Below are 20,505 nucleotides of genomic sequence, written 5' to 3' on the forward strand. Positions count from 1 at the left end.
TCAATTAAAGCAAAACATTATTATATGTCAGTAATAGTATAGAAATTGTTTATATCAGTTAGAGATTGATAAAAATAATTTATTTAATCGCAAAATATAATTTATGTAATTAAACGTATTCCAAGGAACGCTCTAAAGTTTGGTCCAACCTACAACAACAATTATATTGAACATTTAGTATCATCAATAAAGGATCAACGTATGAAGTTATTCAAGGAGATCATATTTGTCCCGTACCTAAATATCCCCAGATACAACTATGAAGGTCAGATTACAAAGTGTTTATATTTGTTAGAGATTGAGCAGGGAAACTTAGATAAAAAAATATTCACATTCATCATGCCAAAAGGAATGTGTTGAAATTTAGTATCCTTGAGTTTGTTATTATTACTAATTTGACATGTAAAGGTAATGTCAAGGATTTTACTTATCCGGTTTCAAAATATAGTAGGTTAGTGCAAAGATATTTTCCTGATACTACCTATAATGTAAATAAACAACGCCTGGTAGACCGTTTTATGCTAGGTGATTGTGAAAAACACGATGATGCCCTTCAGATGGCTATCTTGTTTTTTGTTAATACATTTGTGTATTCCCATCTTGGTGATACAACAATTCCTATTGAAGATTTCTTCCAGGTGGAAGAAGGTAGTTATGGATAGTACCATTAGGGACAAGTTGCTTTTGAAAATTTAATGAAATCTTTTAGAAAAAAGTACAAACCCACCAAAAAATGTATTGTTAGAATGGATTTTCGTACGCATTTCATGTCTGGATTTATGAATGTGAATCCATAATAAATAACGATATTGCTGTCAAAGAAGGAATGGTATACCGAGGATTTGCAACTGGCAAGTTGTGGATTTAAAGCCCAAATTTGAGATGTTTATGGAATCAATTTTTACTGAGGTAATTACTACAATGCAATAGTTTTACTTCATTTATTTGAGTATGCAATACATTGTTAATTTGGCTATTGTCACTAATTCTTTTTTTGTTTGTTTAGAATGATTGTTATAACATTCAGCTATTTCCCGAGGAAATAGAATCACTTGATTTACCATATTACAATTATGTACCTCCAACTCAACCAGATTCATCAATTCCAGATGGTGAGGATGTGCATCAGGAGGAGGTTCCTGGTTTTGAAGACTTCTCAACAAAATCTTCAGAGAATGTTTTAAGGAGATCATCAAGAGGTTCTAGTGCAGGAACTACCCCACCACCTCGCAAGAGAGTAAAGGTTGTACATTCACATAAGTATAATTTGTAAAGACTCTCACAACCACAGAAGCAACCAAATTAGTCATTTTAAACTCCAGATTCACATTCGAAAAAAACTGATAACGTATCTGGCATTGGTGTTTCTCCTAAACATTCACTGGAAAAACAAATTTGGGCAGTGAAATAATTGAAGATTTGAAGACTTTCATGAGTTTTATGTGAGTAAACAATTCATTTAACCATTTATATGTTCACTATTAACTATTTTTTATATGTTTAATTTGATTCTAGGTTGACAACAAATTTAGAACTCTTGATAATAAAGTTGAAGCTCTTGAGGCGTTAATAAAGAGAAATCATTTTGAATTGTTGAAAGTTGTTAGTGTGAGAGATAACAAATATGAGAAGGTGTTATTTTGATTTTTTAATTGTTTCAATTTTTATGTGTATTGAATATTTTCCAAAAAAAACAAAGGATACAGGAGGAGTTTCATCGCCATACATGATGGATGATTCTGTGGAGAAATATAATGTTGGTACACAATCCAATTCTAATAACTTTGAATAACAAATCATTTCACCCATGCAAATGAATTTTGCAATTGTTGATGATGTTGTAGAACCTGTCGTGGAGGTTGGAAACAAGAGGGTTCTCTTGAAGATATCCCAAAGGTAAGTAAGTATCTGATACTCAAATTAGTATCAGATACATTATTATATATTTTAATATCGGAAGGTGTTATTTTGATTCTTTTAATTGTTTCTGATTTTTATGTCATATTGACTTTTTTTGAAAAAAACAAAAGATACGGATGGATGATTCTGTGGCGAAAGACAATGTTGGTCCACAATCCAATTATGGCAAATTTGATCAGCAAAACATTTCACCTATGCAAATGGATTTTGCAATTATTGATGATGTTGATGAACCTGCCGTGGAGGTTAGGAAACAAGAGTGTTGTAACACCCGTATCGACAAAAGTACAAAAAATGCAGATTTTCAAAAGTCGTAAGTGCCAGTAACGGAGCCAACTATGGACCAACAGTCATCTTACGGTCCGTCAGTCGACTCCGTCGATGGGCCAGCTGACTCCAAGTTCCAAGTCACAAACGATGTCGACTAGTACAGACCGTAAGTTGACTGTTGGTCTGTAGTTGGTCCGTCAGTCGACTCCGTCGATTGATCAACTTACTTCCAATTCTCAGTCGCAAAAGACGGTCATTCAGTATGGAACGTCAGCCAATTTAGGGTCCATCAGTCGACTCCGTCGATTCCCCAATTGACTTTCAACTCTCAGTCACAAACGACAGTCGACCAGTACGGTCGGTCAGTCGACTTACGGTCCGTTAGTTGACATCGTCGATTCGCCAGCTGACTTTCAATTCTTAATCATAAATGACGGTCGACTAGTACGGACAATCAGTCGACTTACTGTTTGTTTGTGACTCCGACGGCTTTTAAGTTAGGGATCTTTTGGTTTTTTCCTACTTTGTTTAAATCCTAAGATACATCGTTTTGACCCTAAATCGTCATATCTTAGTCATTTTAATACTAGAACATAACAAGTACCTACCTAAGTCAAAATCATAAATCAAAACTTAAAAATTAGAAGCAAGAAAGGAGAAAAAGGTCAAGAACCCTAGTTCAAGAACGCAACAAGGTTCCATCAGTTCCAGCCCCAAAATCTAAATATTTCTCTGTGGATTTTATCACCAGGCATGTGGGATTTCACTAGTGGGTTCCTTTAACCCATTGGGTCCCTAGTTTTCAATCATATTCTTGATTCCCATATTAGGATTAGGCCTAGGGTTTCTAGAACTTCAATAGAACTTCATGAATTAATTAGTTATATGTTCCAAATCAGATTTCCATGTTATTCAGAATATTGCATGAATTTCATAACTCTAGTGTATTTCTTTAGTTCTTGAATTACACAAGCTAGGTCAGATATTTCAGTAACTTCAAATATACATGCCTCGGTTATAAATGCTTTCTTACCAAACTAATTGTTGCATTCTCAATTTGCATGTTAAGTTTTGAGCTATCCAATATTTATAGAAACTCAGTCATAATTAGTTAATTACATAATTCGTTGGGAGTAGCATGATACCGAGTTGGACTAGGATTTAGCGTACCAAATTTGTCGCAGAACTACTAGACAAGTAGGTTGTAAGTCCCCACTGTGGGCAATCAGTTTAGTGATCTCGCCAGCATGTCTTTATACCTCTGGCAGAGTATCTTGGATCCTCTAGATGGGGAGTACACATCAGACTCCACATTTAGCTCATGTGGTTTTATTATCGGTTATTAGTAGCTCCCATAGTTCAGTCAGGCTCTCTTGCATTGACCATTTATCAGTATATTCAGTATTGAGTTTCAGCATGATATAAATAAGTCATTGCATCCCGTTAGCTCATAATTTAGTATATCATGTTCAAATTATCATACTTGCTTTTGTGCTTATTCAGTTATGTTTTATTTCAATTTTACTCTATCCTACATGCTCAGTACATTCAAGTACTGATGCATACCTGCACTATATCTTCTCGTGATGTAGGTTTAGGTTCTCAGCATCCAAATCATGCTTAGATCAATTCCCCATCTCCAGTTCAGCTGATTCAGTGGTGAGTCCACATTCTCCAAGGACAATAGTTATGAGTTCATTTTAGTCTTTTAATCATTTAGTTTTAGTTTTTGCTAGACTTAGATGGGGCTTGTCCCAGTTTTTCTAGTCATTTAGAGGCTTACTTCAGACATAGTTAGTTTCAGCGTAGTATTGAGTTAATAACTTCTTTTTATTACACTGATCAGTATTTCATTTATCTCAGCTATAGTGTATGGGTATTCCCCATTTTTTATGTTTAAATTATGATTTATCTTCCGCATTCAGTTTATTATCTTTAGTATGCTCATGATCATGCCAACAGGGTTAGCTTATCACTTGTGTCCTAGGTTCTATGTCCATTTCTCAAAGGTAGCTCGGGGCATGACAAGGGTTTTGTTGAAGATGTCCCAAAGGTACGTAAGCATCTGATACTTAAATTAGTATCAGATATATTATTCTGTGTTTTAATCCATTGAATAATTTAACAATTTATCTTTTTTTATGGTTGATACTTTAATTTATGAATGTAACAACCCTAAAAATGGATTAGATAAGAAATGCTTAATGTGTCAAGAATGCCTATGATTAGACCAGGGTTCACACGGATTGATGCGCGTAGAACCAGACCTCAGAACCCTTTATACAGCCAATCCAACAAACTTTGGGAGTTATTTGAGCTTGGAAAGGTTGGTCCCAACCATGTAGGGCTCTCGAATACGAAGATTTACTCGAAGAAGTCTTTACCGGACTTAAAAAGTGGAAATCTTAAGTTTGGAGGGTCTAGAGGTAAAATGGTCTTTTTCCTGGATAAGTTTAGTATCGTAATTACCCTAAATATATCATTAATTATTTAATTAATAAGGTGGAGGGGTAATTTGGGGAGAGAGGGCCGAAATTGGGCTCTTGAAGTGAAGTCTTGCTCCACTCGGGTTCGAACCTTGGTGGAAGCAATGAATTAAAGTGATTTTTATTTAAGCTAATGAATTAATGTATTTAATTAATTATTATTATTCATTATATGAATTAAAATTTAATAATAATCAGATTTTTTTTAAAATAAACAAAACCTTATTGACTAACTCCTAAAACTACACTCCTAAGCCTCCTACAACTCCCACTCTCTCACGTTTATCTCTCACTCTCACGCTCAATATCTCTTATTTTTCTCATGTATTTTATCTACCAAGATAAGATTAAAAAGCAGAAAAATAAACCAAGTTCTTCAGACTTTAAGAACTCACACGAAATCACTAGAAAACAAACGTTAATTGCACACTAGGCGAAGGGAGGTTGTCATTCAAGTGGATTTGATATTGAGGAGGCTTAGACGTGTTCTTGGTTGATGTTTTTGGGCGGAAAATCAAGAGTTTAACATAAAAAATGTATGGGTTATCTTCTCTCTTGGTTCCTTTCCCAATAGACCCCTTAAGGTTCAGAATATTCATTCCGAAAACTAGGATTTATCCCTGTTGCATGTCCCTGTCACTAGCTCCCATTTAATCACAGGTTGGTTATGTTTGCTGGTAGAAAACGAGGGATGAAACGCGTTTTTTTGATGATTATGTGTTTATATGTATGTTTGGAATTATGTGACTATGTTGATGATTTCAAAAATATAACTACCTGTGTATGTGTGTGTTGTCGTGGATATTGTTCATGGTTTAGGACTTGAAATGGCATGATAGTTCTTTATATTTCATGTACACATGTTGATGTAAATGTGATGTTCATATGAGTTGAAATGTGGTTGATATTAGGGATAATGTCTTGGCTAAAATAATACATGAAGACGCACCTAAAACGTTCTAAATGCACTAGAAAAATCCCCGAAGAACTAAGGTGTAACTTGATGAAAGGATGCTGAAAAATTAAAAGAAAATTTACAGCTTCTATTGATGAATTTCGGTCAGCGAAGAGGGTTCAAAATGTTGAAAAAATTGAATTAAAACAAGTGAGGTCATGTAGGATTTAACCTATGACCTCACCATGTTAAAACCCATGAAAATAAAGAAGTAAAAAGAAATGTGGTGAAGGGGATTCGAACCATGGTATTGGCTGGAAAATGTAACTTAAAAGAAAAAATAAGAAATGAGAGGAGTGGGATTCAAACCCACCACCTTTCAATCAACTTCAAGGAAGAGTAAAAGAATCACTTAAGTCGAACGTACGTTTAAATGTCTTGAACCATATAATCTTAGGAAGATATGAATCACTTAAACGAACTATGAATAAAGCCTCATGTCTTGTATGCATGGATCCATAATTCGAACGTACGTTTAAAAAACAATAAGAGAACATAAATGTATGTAATGAAATGATGTAACCCTAGAAGGGTTAAGTAAAGTGTAAAACACACTAAATGGCCAACTCCATTGGCATATGATGAAACAAATGTTATGTAATGAAATGATGAAACCCTAGAAGGGTTAAGTCAGAGTGTGAAACACACAAATGGCCAAGTGCATTGGAATATGATGAATTGACCATTCACGTAAAAAGGAATGAGTAATTATGAAGAACAAATGTGCTAATGTTAATGAATCTGGTGACAACATGATATGAGGCTAATGTAAAATATGAGAGCAATCTCAAATAAGCTTAAGTAAATGTTACCAAAACGTACTCACCTATAAGAGTGTAAAGTTAATGAAGACACCAGTCTCTATGAACACTCTAATGAAAGTATTTAGATTAACACACATAATACTAATGATGAGATGAGAAATCATCTATTGAGCTATGATGTCCTCATACTAGAAGCCAACTTCCATGACGTATGAGTTAGATGTAATGGAACTTTATACTGAGCACCGATAGACTATCTATGAGCGGTGATGTCTTCTTTCGAGAAGGGCGGAGGTTCATGCAACTCTCATGAGATGAGACTGTCCGGCATACCAGGTATGGGTCTCCTTATATCTCCTAGTCTTCGAACCTATACTGCCAATATAAGGATCTGCCGGGGTTCAATTCCCATGTACGCTAGCATGTTTTGGGTAACTTTGCCTCGTGATTCCACCTCTTTTCGGTGTGGTGTATCATGACATTGGATTTCATGATGCTCACATGATCTATGTCGGTTAAAGTTAAAGTTCCCAATGAATAAATAAGGTCAGCCTCAAATGATGCACATAATGAAACGAATGATACCAAAGGTGTTAGGATCGGATAACCAAAAGGTGAGTTAGACTCAGTAATGACATTAGGTCATTCTTGGTCATGCACAACGAACCCAATGAAAGACTTAAACTACATCCTAGGTATATCTGGTGTTTACACTGGCCCATAAATGAAATGAAATGAAGTACGTATGAATGAACAAAGCAGACTCTATGTTTTCTAAAGCAAACTCCCTAGTTGAGGTCCCATATGTTGAGCCCTCATTTTGGGAAGTCTTAATGTCAAGTACATGATTTCAAGGTCTCATGGCATACTAATAAATGATATGAACAATGTTATGTGTTATATGAATTATGATATGTGCTATGTGTACGCTATTGTGCGTTGTGTGCAAAATGTTAAGTATGATGATGCATGTTACTCTAATGGCATAACTTTCCTAATCCAAATTTAGAAAGTTCACTCACTTTCCTAATCTCAATTTGGTAAGTCCACTGACTTGACCTTCTACAATCATGTTGTTTCAAAAGAGCTATTCTTAATCATGCATATCCTTTGTGTGTGCTTGCATATACCCATACTTAGTACAAATGTGTACTAACCCTATTCATCTCTAAACTTTTAGGTGCAGGCACAGGTGGACGCTTGATCTACAGGGTCAATGATACAACTATCTGAACGTCGAGCATTCATCCGGACTTGGTAGGCCCTCATGCTTTCGAGGATGCACCCATTTACATTCTAGCTAAGTTGTAGAATTAAGCTAGTGGAGTATGTTCCACTAGCGTTTATGTCCCGTTTTTGTTCAGACATTGTATTGGTGCCATTTTGGCAAGTTTTATTTATCGTTATAATAAACTGCTTCTTTCATTTGATGATCTTAATGTTAGATGGTTGATGGTGAACAATTATATATGTAATAGAATGTTTAGTAATCATGTTACGAAACAAAAAGTTTCAAATTTTCCGTTAAAATTAACCTAGATGAAGTAAGAATGACGTATGTAGGCTTGTCTGCGACCTCTGAGAGCCCAATGACGTCGGTCTCGTATGGGGTCTAGATTCAGGTCGTGATAAAGTTGGTATCAGATCACTTGGTAAAATTCCAAGAATAATAAGTTCACATCAACCACATTGAGTAGTTTCTAAGTCATGTTAGTGAAGTGCACCACTATCCTGGACTAGAGAATGCATGATGCGTTGGAAAATTTCCCTTCTTCTGATCTTATTGTGCCTTTTCTAATGTTTGGTTTTCTTGGTGTTATGAGCATGTCTAACACCTATTCTTGTTATTTACAGAGAATGAACACTAGGAGATCTATTGGTCAGAGGAGAGGAGTAGCATCTGCTGGGGACAATCAACTTCCACCCCAGGCTCCAGCTGAAGGAGTAGCCATGCCAGTTAACCCTGTAGGGTTGACTGATGCTGAGGTGAGGGCATCTCTGTCCCAGATGGCGCAGGCCATCGCTTTGCAAGCCCAGGCCATGACTGCCCAGGTCAACCGGCAGAATGTTCAGAGGGAGAACCCACTAGTTCGTAGCATGGCTCAAGGATGTTGCACAAACTTGGTGCAAGATGTGGCAGGATAGCCGAGCTTTGGGCGAAGTTCCAGTCAAGTGGGAGTTGTTTAAGACAGCCTTCCAAGAGATATTTTTCCTTAGGGAGATGAGAGAGGCCAAGGTTGAGGATTTTATCAACCTTAAACAGGGATCGGTGGCAGTCAGGGAGTATTCCCTGAAGTTTGTGAAATTATCAAGGTATGCCACTTCTCTTGTGTCTAACAGCAGAGACGAGATGAGTAGATTCTTGATATGGATTGTTGAGGATCTCTAGGAGGAGTGTAGGGCAGCTATGTTGCATGACAGCATGGACCTTTCCCGGCTTATGGTCCATGTCTAGCAAGTGGAGGAAAGCAAGAAGAGGAAGCACAGTAGGGCAGGGAACAAGTCAAGCAAGCTGAGGAGAATTTTTCAAGGAAGAGTAGTACTGGAATCAGGGATAAGCCAAAGTTTTAGAAGGGACTCTCCCACCAAGGGGAATCAAATTCATCCAAGGGTCGCTATGATAGGGATTTCGGGTCCAAAGTTAAAAGAAACAATGAAGTAGATACACCTCAGGAGAGACCACCCTACAGGAAGTGTCACAAACTACATGGAGGGGAGTGTATGATGGGCACAAACGCTTGTTACAGTTGTGGTAAACTGGGTCACATGGTGAAGGATTGTCCGAACAGGAGAAGTCAAGAACAAGGGAAGGAGAGAGCTCAGCCTAATGGTCCAAGTGAAGAGGCTCCAAGGAGGCAACGAACTTCGCACTAAAGTCTAGGGTTGTAGGGGAAGGCACCGATTGGTGAAGTCTCGGTTGAGTAGCATTAATTAGTCTTTTAGATATTTGATTGTGTATGGTGTTTATGCACTATTATGAGGTTAATATATTTGAGTCATCATGTTGGTTGTTGATTTGTATGACTTACATGTTTACTTATGTTGTATTATTTGATGAGACTAGTTTAGGAAAGAGTTCCTTAGTCTATTAATGTGAAGCTACTAGTAGGTGTCAAGGATGTGCACCATCATCTTAATATGTGAATCAGATATTCACCAATGGAAAGTATTGAATCACCTATGTATGAGTACATTCTATAGATGACTTACTTATTGTTAGTAAAGAGTAGTTTCATTCGGAGACGAATGTTCCTAAGGGGGGATAATGTAACAACCCTAAAAATGGATAAGATAAGAAATGCTTAATGTGTCAAGAATGCCTATGATTAGACCACGGTTCACACGAATTGATGCGCGTAGAACCAGACCTCGGAAACCTTTCCACAACCAATCCAACTAACTTGGGGATTTATTTGATCTTGGAAAGGTTGGGTCGAACCATGTAGGGCTCTCGAATATGAAGATTTACTCGAAGGAGTCTTTACCGGACTTAAAAAAATGAAATCTTAGGTTTGAAGGGCCTAGGGGTAAAATGATATTTTCCTGTCTAAGGGTAGTATTGTAATTACCCTAAATATGTAATTAATTATTTAACTAATAAGGTGGAGGGAAAATTTGGGAGAGAGGGCCAAAATTGGGCTCTTGAAGTAAAGTCTTGCTCCACCCAGGTTCAAACCTAGGTGGAAGCAATTAATTAGAGTGATTTTTATGTAAGCTATTGAATTAATATAATTAATTAATAATTATTATTCATTAGATAAGTTAAAATAAAACAATAATAAATTTTTTTAAATAAACAAAACCTTATTAACTAAATCCTAAAACTAGACTCCTAAGCCTCCTACAACTCCCACTCTTTCACGTTACGGACAATCTCTCTTATTTTCCTCACGTATTTTTTCTGCCAAAATAAGATTAAAAAAAATAAACCAAGTTCTTTACACTTGAAGAACTCACACGAAATCACAAGAAAACAACCGTTAATCACACATTGGGCTAAATGAGGTTGTCATTCGAGTGGAGTTGATATTGAGGAGGCTTAGACGTGTTCTTGGGTGAAGTTTTTGGGCAGAAAGTCAAGAGTTTAACGTCAAAAAGGTATGGGTTATCCTCTCTCTTGGTTACTTTCCCAAGAGACCCCCTTAAAGGTCAGAATATTCATTCCGAAAAATAGGATTAATCCCTGTTGAATGTCCCTGTCACTAGCTCCCATTTAATCACAGGTTGGTTATGTTTGCTGGTAGAAAACTAGGGATGAAACGTGTTTTCTTGATGATTATGTGTTTATATGTATGTTTGGAATTATGTGACAAATGTTGATGATTTCAAAAATATAACTACGTGTGTATGTGTGTGTTGTCGTGGCTATTATTCATGGTTTAGGACTTGAAATGGCATGATAGTTCTTTATATTTCATGTACACCTGTTGATGTAAATGTGATGTTCATATGAGTTGAAATGTGGTTGATTTGAGGGATAATGTCTTGGCTAAAATAATACATGAAGACGCACCTAAAACGTTCTAAATGCGTTACAAATTTCCCGAAGAACTAAGGTGTAACTTGATGAAAGGATGCTGAAAAATTAAAAGAAAATTTACAGCTTCCATTGATGAATTTCAGTCAGAGAAGAGTTTTTGAAAATGTTGAAAAAAAGAAATTAAAACAAGTGAGGTCATGTAGGATTGAACATGTGACCTCACCATGTTAAAAACCATGAAAATAAAGAAGTAAAAAGAAATGTGGTGAAGGAGATTCGAACCATGGTATTGGCTGGAAAATGTAACTTAAAAAAAATAAGAAATGAGAGGAGTGGGATTCAAACCCACCACCTCTCAATCAGAGTCAAGGAAGAGTAAAAGAAAAAAAATGTGAGGCGTGGGAATCGAAACCACGACCTCTAGGTAGTGAAGGAGAGTTAAGAAAATAGAAGAAAAGAAATGTGACGCGTGGGAATCAAACCCACGACCTCTAGGCAGTGAACGAGAGTCAAAGGAAATGAAAGAAAAGAGATGTGAGGCGTGGGAATCAAACCCACGACCTCCTAGGCAGATTTATGGAGAAAAATTAAAAGAAATTAAAGAGGGTTGTGGGGGTTCGAACCCAGAATCCCTCGGCCAAATGAGAGAAATTTAAAGGCAACGAAAATAAAAAGTAAATGAGGTTGTGGGGGTTTTATCTCACATCCTCTTAGTTCTATTAAGCGAAAAATGAAGAGAGAAATTAAGGGGAAAATAAAATAAAGGCATTGGGGCTCGTACTTGGTCCCCAAGCCGAATGGATCAAACAAAAATGAATAAAAAATGTAAGTGTTGTTCAAGGGATTTGAAAACCAGTTTCCCTTGCCCAAATTTTGTATTGATGAATAAGTCATACGTGAATTAAATGTTCAAGAATAATGTTGCCTACTTAGATTGAAATTGAGATCTTGGCATGTATATGCATCAGTCTTGTACCACACAATCTTAGGAAGATATGAATCACTTAACCGAATTATGAATGAAGCCTTATGTTTTTTATGTATATATCCATAAGTCGAACATACATTTAAAAAAACAAGTGAACCTAAGATGTAAGTAATGAAATGATGTAACCCTAGAAGGGTTAAGTAAGAATTTAAAACACACTAAATGGCCAACTGCATTGGCATATGATGAAATGAATATTATGTAATGAAATGATGAAACCCTAGAAGGGTTAAGTAAGAATGTGAAACACACAAATGGCCAAGTGCATTGGCATATGATGATTGAACATTCACGTAAAAAGGAATGAGTAATTATGAAGAACAAATGTGCTAATGTTAATGAATGTGGTGACAACATGATATGAGGCTAATGTAAAATATGAGAGCAATCTCAAATGAGCTTAAGTAAATGTTACCAAAACGTACTCACCGATAAGAGTGTAAAGCTAATGAAGACACCAGTCTCTATCAACACTCTAATGAAAGTATTTAGATTAACACACATAATACTAATGATGAGATGAGAAATCATCTATTGAGCTATGATGTCCTCATACTAGAAGCCAACTTCCATGACGTATGAGTTAGATGTAATGGAACTTTATACTGAGCACCGATAGACTATCTATAAGCGGTGATGTCTTCTTTCGAGAAGGGCGGAGGTTCACGTAACTCTCATGAGATGAGACTATCCGGCATATGCTGGGTATGGGTTTCCTTATATCTCCTAGTCTTCGAACCTATATTGCCAATATAGGGACTGGGCGGGGTTTATTTCCCATGTACGCTGGCATGTTTTGGGTCACTTTGCCCCGTGATTCCACCTCTTTTCAGTGTGGGGTTTCATGACATTGGATTTTATGATGCTCACATGATCTATGTCGATTAAAGTTAAAGTTTCCAATGAATGAATAAGGCCAGCCTCATATGATGCACATAATGAAACGAATGATACCAAAGGTGTTAGGATAGAATAATCAAGAGGTGAGTAAGACTCAAGTAATGACATTAGGTCATTCTTGGTCATTGCACAACGAACCCAATGAAAGCCTTAAACCACATCCTTGGTATAGCTGGTGTTCACTCACTTTTCTAATCTCAATTTGGTAAGTCCACTGACTTGACCTTCTACAATCATGTTGTTAGGAAAGAGCTATTATTAATCATGCATGTCCTTGGTGTGTGTTTGCATATACCCATACTTAGTACAAATGTGTACTAACCCTATACAACTCTAAACTTTTAGGTGCAGGCACGGGTGGACGCTAGATCTACAGGGTCAACGTTGTAGCTATCCGGGCGTCGAGCATTCATCCGTACTTGGTAGGCCCTCATGCTTTCGAGGTTGCTTTCCCATTTACATTCTAGCTTAGTAATAGGATTGAGCTAGTGGAATATGTTCCACTAGCGTTTCTTTCCCGTTTTTGTTCAGACGTTGTATTGATGCCATTTTGGCAAGTACATATTTTTCGTTATCATAAACTGCTTCTTTCATTTGATGATCTTAATGTTAGATGGTTTATGGTAAACAATTATATATGTAATAGAATTTTTAGTAAGCATGTTACCAAACAAAAAGTTTCAAATTTTTCGCTAAAATTAACCTAGATGAAGTAAGAATGATGTAAGTAGCCTTGTCTGCGACCTCTGATAGGTCAACGACACCGGTCTCGTCTGGAGTCTGATTCCAGTCGTGACAATGAATTCAGTCTGATTCCATTCGTGACAATGAATTCACTTCCGCTATTTATGCATCACTGATTTCACTTTCTACATTAAGACTATACATGGTACTTTTATTCTTGACTTTTTAAAATACTTTAATTTATGAAATAGATTTTGTTATTGAAGTATAACTAATTGCACAATATACATTAATATACTAACAGATACTTTAATTTTACCACAAACAATGAAGGACGACACATCCAGTAAGAAACAGGCAATGGAACAGTCCGTTGTGCTTCTATCCACAGCATAGCAAGCAATCCTTCGGTAAATGTGAATATTCATGATATTAAGGTGGTAAGTATTAAGTTTTTAAATTATTATGCATTAATTATTTTAGTAAACAAATAGTATAGTATATGATATTCTCTTTATTAGGATCATGGTGTCGATAAAATTCAACAAAAAGTCAAAAAACATTCTTCAAATTCAGTATTTGTTGATACATCAATAGGTTTATAAATTATTTACTGCATTTTGACAACAGTTGCATCCACTTAATCCCAAATAATTTAAGTTTTTGATGTTGCATACATTATTTATATAAATTTTAATATTTTTGCTACCTCATCGGTCTCCGTCTCATTTGAAATCGAAGCAGTGATAGATGCACTTACATATGGACTTCCAAAACCAGTTAATTAATGTGAATCCATTGAGTGACAATTTTTTATCGGACAGTCAACTACCCACCCAACTTGCTGTCAATGATCCAGCACCAAATATCAATACTAAAACTCCGGCTCATCATAACATGATGCCTTCAAAGGTTTTGCAATCACCCTATGTGAATTCTTATGGATAAACTGATAAAGGAAAGGGAAAAAGAGGCGACCATGTCCGCCCATACACTCCATTTGATTATTATCGCATCACATCTCAACTATCGTCAGGTTTAAAGCAAGAGTTCTTAGAGTGGATTCAAAAGGGACTCCTCAAAACACATACGAATAAGTAGATTTTTATTATTAAAGTATCTTTATAAAATAATATTTTTATTAAATTACTTTCATTTTGACTTTAATAATTCTTATAGGAAACCCAATGAGGATAAATATAGAGGCAAATCTGCTAATTTTGGTTTTTAATATATGGATTTTTTAAAGAATTGATTTTATACCATGTCACACTCAATGAAATGTTGGAATGATCAGCTACATTATGCATTCCAATTACGTATATGATACATATTTAAAATTTGTCTTATAATATAGACATGAACTTACAAATTTATTTTTACTTTTCTTCAATCTATCGCTTTCTTTCAAAGTGTGCATTTTATATTTTTTTTTCGTATTTAACAGCACATAGATGTAATTTTTTACTATCTACACAAAAAGTCAAAATCAAGAGGCTTGGATCAATATGGATATACTAACAGTCAATTGCTTGGTTAAGTCATATATCAACATTGTATACAAGAGGTATTATTGTGCTCCCGCAGATAAAACTCTTACTATACAACAACATATTGGTCGTGGTGTTACTATATCTGGTTATGAAAAATCTATAAAAGACATCATAAATGGATTTTTTATCCATGCTGCTTTACCTTGGCATTTAGTCGATCAGGTTTATATTCTTGTTAATTGTGACAAAGATTTTCATTGGGTGTTGGTTGTGGCTGTTTTAAAGAAAAGGTTAATACCAGTGTATGACTCATATATGGGATCAAGGAAAAGAGTGCATTCCGAAGAAATAAAGTAGTTATCTGTAATGCTTCCAAACTATATACACGATAGTGGTTTCGTTGATAAAATGGAGAGAAATAATTGTTCGTCATTGGAGAAGCACAAAGATACGGAAACTGATGACTGTTGGGTCCACGATAGTCCTTTGCGGTGGAATATGCTCAAGACATTATGCAACAACAAAGCGATAGCCTGTTATTATTAATCAATTTATTTACTTACATATTCAATTCTTTTTTTAGTGTATCTTCATTTTTTTGCAGTGATTATGGAATGTATGTAGTTGCTTTTGCAGAATACTTGAGCGACAAAATCAACATTTCATCTGTTAGTTTTTTGGAGTGATTATCTTTGCAACAGACAAACACCGTTATGGAAGTATGGTATGGACAAAGTCAAGGCTGGATATGTTAGTGATATCCACGATCTTACAAGGCCAAACAGTGGCTGCACTACACAGGTAGAAGGTGGACTGGATAATGTAGACTAGTTAGGTTTTTATTGTGTTGAAGTTATGTTAATTAGTATTTTCTATTATCACTCTCCTTCCAGCATAATCTTACTAAGTATTTATTAATTTGAAGAATGTGTTTTGTCAAGAAATGTGTCAATTCTAATTTTTGTCTCCAAATATATAATTTAATTTACAGCAACTCGCAATAAATTATTTTTTAAAAGTAAGATCTACACAATTACTGTTGATACACCATAAACTTTGTATAACAGTATACGTGACACTATATTTATACAATTGTTACATAAACTGATACAAAATAATTTTCTTAACATGTCGTAGTCTTGCAGTAAATCACAACGTCTGATACTATATTATCATCATATACACAATATCCATAGAATTATTAAGCATATGATAAAAATTTTACTATCAAAAATAAATTTGTGTATCTTTAACAGTTGATACAAAAAATTTAATTAGTATATTTAGTATCGTTTGAATTATATAACAATCTATATATATTTAGTATCATTTACCAGGTTGTTTCTGATAACAAAAATTTGTTATCAGATCCATAATATTTTTACCGTTTAATGTAAATAAGACTAAATAAGTTATCAATATCATTACACTTGATATAAAACAATCAAAGTCGATATATTTAGTATAACTACACAATCTGTATCTTGTAACATTCATATGAAGTTAAAATCACATCAAATGAAAAAGTTCAAATCTTATTAGCAAATTCAAGATATCCAGAAACATTATTACACATGAAGCATAAAACAACAAAAAAGAAAAATCATCAAGAATCTTTTGAAAAAAAGGTATATGTTCTTATATTATGACTGTCTTGTCCACAACGTCCACAACAATTAGTTTTTGTTGTTAGCTTTTCATCTGGATTTTTCTTTCTCTTTTTTTTTGGTCTACCAGGCATCTTTTTGTATCTAGGTAGCAAGACAACTTCTTCAAAACACAGTCCGGAGCTGTCCAATCACTTTTGTCTGGCATTTATTCCCTTGGAGTTGTATAAGTATTTGTTAATGCATCGTGTTTAAAATAGAGTTGTAGGGGTGTACATCTGTTATATTTTTCTTCTTCAGAACGGCTATTGCATGCGGACAAGGTATCTCATCATATTAAAATCTACCACATGAACAAGTTTTCCTCTCAAGACAAACAATGAATCTATTCCACCATCATACACTGAAAAAATAAACTCAGAAGATGCAACAACCTGCAATTGTTTACAAATTAGAGATATTTAGCATGTTTTTTTTCATTTTGGTTAAACAATCATATAATAAAAGATAATACAGACATGTATCTTTATTTTTGCATTTTTGATGCGTTTGAAACCAATATTCCTTCAAATTTTCTCCCCAATGTTTCCTTTGTATAAGAAGTTATTTCTCTATTTTTGCAATTCCAAGAACCAAATAGAATTTTAGCCTCTTCCAAAAGTCCAAAATAGGTAGTTATCGTGCATCAACAAGGAAACATTGATACGTTCAGCTATATTTGACGTCATCATTCTTCCCCGCTTCACTGTTGCATGAGACCTAGACCAACTTTCATACCCAGGATCTTGAAGAAACTTTTTTACTCTTCCATCTATTTTATCCAATTTAGCCATTAATTTTCAAAATCTTCTTTTCTATAAGCCTTTGTCATTGAGTAAAACAGATCACTTAGAATGGTCCTGCTTCTCCTAAAGTTTGAACAAACATTTTTACAGAGGTATCATATGCATGCAAAATGAGGAACATTTGGATAAACAATACTTACACACATTTTATCCTCTCACCAAATGCATTTTTAAACTGTTGAAAGAACTATGTCCATGAACAATCATTTTTCGTCTCAACAATTTCGTACGCCAAAGGCAATATGCAACCTTAACATAGAAACACAAAACAATATAGAATAAACGTCTTACTATTAAGTTAATAAATAAATAAATAAATAAATTCATAAACAACACGTCATACCTGCTCCATCGAGTGTACTAGCAGATACAAATGTCCCTCGATAACCTCCACTAAGATGTGAAACATCAACAACAACAACTGGACTACAAAACTCAAATCCTCTCATCATCGGCCTTAATGATATGAAAAGATACATAAACTCATTATATTCGGACTTGTGCATACTTACATATGAATTTGGATACACAGTTTCAAACATATATATGTATCTTGGCATTTTTGTATATCCATCAGCAGGTTTACCCCTTATCATTTCCAATGCACTCTCTTTAGCCCGCCATGCTAGTTGGTAAGAAATCTCAATGTCGTACATTTCCCTAATATCCTCAATTATATTGTTTAGAGTATGTTCCTTTTATGATTCCCTAATTTTTGAGTTGTGACACCACTAACAAACCCAACAGTAGCTTGTACCTTACTTAATACCATATCCCTCAATGGACATGTATGTTTACTATTAAAGTATCACGCTTTGAATGTCTCAGATTTTTTCCTAACAGAGACCTTCAATTTCCAACAGCAATCATGTGAATAACAAACTAATATGTAGCTCCAATTACATAGCATATATTAGTTATTTGGTCAGGTTACTAATACATAAATAAAAATAAAAGTACATTATGATACCTTATTTCAATTACAAGATCGAATTGATACTTTCATAAATACATTTATCACATTATGATACTTTATTCTGTAAAGTAATCACAAATCTACTCTTAAACATTTTTCATCTACCATTATTACTTTATACATTAATACCCAGAAAAACATCAAAATGAACAAGATACATTATATTACGAGTACACGTAACAGATATTATTAGTGTATCATGGTAAACATATTATAAACAAAATATATATTATTAGGACATTATCATATAATTGTATAACATACATTTTGTTGTCAGATCTTTTAACTTTAAAATTGAAGTTATTCTTTATTTGTAATTTTCCATTACAACCTTTAAAGCTGCTTTATCTTTGTACAATTGTTTCTCTTACACAACAGAAATATTGATATCTAATATATAATTTTTCACCTCCATTTCTGGTATGTAATATGTATCACCATTTTTTTATTCAACAATGCTTAGAGCCTTTGCGTCGTTTTTTCCACCTTTACACACACAATTGCACCTGTTGTTGCATCAAAATTTAATATCTCTTTAACATATTTATCTGATGTATCGATGCATAGAGGATACATTCTAAATTCCACCTCATGTTTCTTAATTTTTTATGTACAATTTCAACCCCATATCAGTCTGAATACACAATGGAGACGAATTACCCTCAACAACATATCTAATTTCAATATCTTTTTTCGATTCATCAATACCCAACCCAGCCGCAATTGTTGAAATAAAATTCATGAACGAAATATTTTCCCTAACCACTATCCCATCACTTTTGTATCGCTCGTATATAACATCACTTTTCCATGATCCAGAATGTCTTAAAAAGATTGAAATATTCATTTTTGAATCTTCACAAATTGCATTCCAGACTTATATTAAACAAAATTTGGTTGTTTTTTTCAAAGAACAGTGTGAAGATTTCACAATTTAAAATACACGAATGCCCAAATCAGTTAGAGTTTTGTGCAGATTGGATGCTAAATTTGTTAAACGTCCGCGTGAATCGTGGGATAAATGTAATCCCTTTTTTTACGCTATAACTGATAACAACAAATTAAATATTAAAGTATTTGTCTGCTCTAATTTAAGTATCATTCTGCAATATTAAGTATCCGAATTATTATTTAAAAAAAGAATTTTGGTAAATAGTGAAAGAGTAAGGATTGAAAGTAACTTGTCCCTTAGACTATGTGATTTGCCTAATTTTTACTAAAAAAATAAGGAAAATTAAAATGTGGGCTCTTAAATTAGCTCCCTTCGTTCAAAAGACCATCTGAAGTATATGCCTATGTTGGAAGTTATGCTAGTATATATATATATTTTTTTTTTCTAATATTAATTGGAATCTTCCAAGTGATCGGTGAAGTGTTAAATAAATAAATTACATAGATTAGTTTATTTCATTTGACTCAAGATGAATTTAGTAACCGGTTAATGCTTCAAGCCTAGTCCTAAAAGATAAAAATATCTCGACAGGACTTGAAGCAGGGGATATTAGCAATCATTTAAAATTTATTAAATATAAATTTATAAAATGATTCGGATTATATTAAATTTATAAGTATATTAATCCAAATAAAAATTATGGATTAATATAAATATTTTAGTCTAATAAATATGGACTTAATTAAAGTCTAAATTAATTGATTTAGGCTACAATGGATGAGTTCAATTTGTTAAGCTCAATTTCATCTCATTCTAGAGGCCCATCTTGGCGCCACGTGTGCAAATGATGTGGCATGCCAAGTCAAATAAGAAACCAACGGAATCATGACATGTTTCCAAAATGACAAGCCCGCTCCATAAAGTTCATATGTCATGTCACTTAAATCTGATTGGCCGAAAGGAATCTTGTTCCAATCGCAACTCCCCTATTCTAAAACTATAAATAGGGGTTCTCATGATTCAGAAAAGAGACAGAAAATTCTAAACAAAAAACTAGAGAAAATTCGTAGTATAAACATCATTTGATTCTCTATAAAGCTAAAAGTTTAAGAATTCAAGCATTAACGATCAAGATCAAAATCATCGAATTCAAAAATAAGCTAGAAGCTCTTGAATTCAAGTAAAAGTCAAGATCAAGACAAAGTTTAAGTTCATTAGAGATTTAAGAACAAGATTTAAAGCCCT

The 20,505-nt window shown here is 34.3% G+C and overlaps 1 long non-coding RNA gene across 1 annotated transcript; it reads right to left on the reverse strand.

The window, feature by feature from the left end:
* Positions 1 to 16,841: 16,841 nt before the first annotated feature.
* On the reverse strand, positions 16,842 to 17,875 carry LOC104649015 (uncharacterized). The gene is made up of 3 exons (XR_742973.3): positions 17,736 to 17,875; positions 17,533 to 17,641; positions 16,842 to 16,981 (listed from the first exon to the last, which is right to left on the reverse strand). It is a non-coding gene; the product is annotated as an uncharacterized lncRNA (long non-coding RNA).
* Between the last annotated feature and the right edge of the window lie 2,630 nt (positions 17,876 to 20,505).

Source organism: Solanum lycopersicum, chromosome 9 (assembly GCF_036512215.1).
Source record: "Solanum lycopersicum chromosome 9, SLM_r2.1".
Taxonomy (NCBI): Eukaryota; Viridiplantae; Streptophyta; class Magnoliopsida; order Solanales; family Solanaceae; genus Solanum; species Solanum lycopersicum.